Below are 2500 nucleotides of genomic sequence, written 5' to 3'. Positions count from 1 at the left end.
ACGCCCACTTTTTGCCGTCCAATCGGTGAGCGAGGGGCGAATTGGCCCCGCCCCCAGGGCGTTGGAGGGCGATCGATATATGCAAATTTATGGATCAAAAAGCATTCACGCCCACTTTTTCTCGGGCCAATGGGGAGCGAGGTGAAAGGTCGAAGGGAGGGGGTCAAAGATGAGAGGGCGAAGCCACGGGGCTGATATAAGCGACCGTGTTCATCAGTCCAGTGAGTAGTAGAGTCGAGAGAGAACAGAGAGTTAAGACTTCGCGGGCGGTGGAGTTGGCAAGAAGGAGCTGGTCGTCGTGTGCGTTGGAGTCGGAGCGGAGGGGACGGAGCTGTGGAGAGGCGGCGAGGGCAGACGAGGGGGTGCTCGCGTCGTGCAGGGAGCTGCACCCCAGGGAGGCCGACAGCGCGACCTGGCCGAGGTGGAGACGCTCGTCGCGGGACAATAAAAATCCTCTATACCCCGAGCATCAGCAACCCCCTCCTGTTTCCCCCCGCGCTGAGATAGTGAGACCAAGGGGGCCCCTTTCCCACCCCCTACCAGACACTGCCCGCGAGGCCCGCGGAGTTGAGGCACCATCGCCGCTCCGCGTCTCATCGCCAGACGGGTAGGCCCGACCCGGTCTCGGCCTCAGGCCCGCCTCATCCTTTGAGGGTATTCTTTCCTTGGTTTTGGGTATGTGTTGTCGGCGCCGTCTGTGAAGTAAAATTGTATGTGTTGCCGTGTGCTCGTGTAATCGGTATTAGATCTGCATTGTCGCATTTGCTTTTTGTGTAAATTGCATTGTGTTTTTCTTTTCTGTGTGCATTTGGTGGAATTGTATATGTGTGCTTTCCGTTCGTCGCGAATAAATGTGCCTTGTGTTGAACTGTTTCCCGCTTCGCTTCGTCATTTCCTTCATTGAATCCTCATCTTGCTTCACGTAAAGGGTTGGTAGTGGGCTGAATACGCCCGATAATTAATCGAACCGTCGAGGTCGACGATAACACCGCTCGGTTATCCCGATAGTACGGAACGGGTCGCTTAAGTGGCCCGTGTCCGAAGTCGACTTGCGGCGAGGTGCGATCGCCCGGTCTACCCTCCGCATGGGTACTTAGGTAGGTCGAATTTGGCGAGCAACCTTATCCCACGCGGGGGCTGATTGGCTCGATCGCGGTGAGACCGAAAGGTCCACCCGTGACTGGTTCCCGGCGTTAGTCCGAGAGGGTCACGACTGGATTGTCCGTCCGGTGGGCGACGTGCCGCGATTCGAGTTACGTGGTCGTCAGCACGCCGGCGGGCGCGAATCCGTAACAATATATATATATATATATATATATATATATATATATATATATATATATATATATATATATATATATATATATATATATATATATATATATATATATATATATATATATATATATATATATATATATATATGCTGTATATATATACATATATATATATATGCTGTATATATATACATATATATATATATATATATATATACATATATATATATATATATATATATATATATATGTATATATATATATATATATATATATATATATATGTATATATATATACATATATATATATATATATATATATATATATATATATATATATATATATATATATATATATATATATATATATATATATATATATATATATATATATATATATATATATATATATATATATATATATATATATATATATATATATATATATATATATATATATATATATGCTGTATATATATATATATATATATATATATATATATATATATATATATATATATATATATATATATATATATATATATATATATATATATATATATATATATATATATATATATATATATATATATATATATATATATATATATATATATATATATATATATATATATATATATATATATATATATATATATATATATATATATATATATATATATATATATATATATATATATATATATATATATATATATATATATATATATGCTATATATATATATATATATATATATATATATATATATATATGCTGTATATATATTTATATGCTGTATATATATATATACATATATATATATATGCTGTATATATACATATATATATATATATATATATATCAGGTCAGGTATGGGAGCATGTGCCAGAACAGCGCGTCGCTGCGTCCACTTTCCGCCGGTACTCCAGGGGCCTCCGTCTGGCCATCCCCCAGGCAGATGCCAGGCCCATCCCCATCTCCTTGAGATGATGGTCAACCTGCTGCAACCATGAGGCACGTGGTCGGCCCACTGGCCTCCTCCACTCATGAGACTCCCTCGCTGAGAGAATCTGGTGAGCAGGATCAGCGTCAGGAAAACGAGACACATGTCCATACAGCCGCAGCTGACGCTCACGGACTATGCAGGTAACAAATCTCATCCGAGTCTCTCTCAGCAACCGCTCGTTGGACACAAAATCCGACCAGCGATAGCCAAGGATTC

The 2500-nt window shown here is 39.4% G+C and overlaps 1 protein-coding gene across 1 annotated transcript in view; it reads left to right on the top strand.

Moving 5' to 3' along the window:
- Window positions 1-2500, top strand: part of LOC147013535 (uncharacterized) — a 145118-nt gene that overhangs the window by 97243 nt on the left and 45375 nt on the right.

Source organism: Eptatretus burgeri, chromosome 14 (assembly GCF_056783735.1).
Source record: "Eptatretus burgeri isolate ZD-2024b chromosome 14, Ebu_testis_v1, whole genome shotgun sequence".
Classification (NCBI taxonomy): Eukaryota; Metazoa; Chordata; class Myxini; order Myxiniformes; family Myxinidae; genus Eptatretus; species Eptatretus burgeri.
This window is presented reverse-complemented; position numbering and strand designations above follow the sequence as displayed.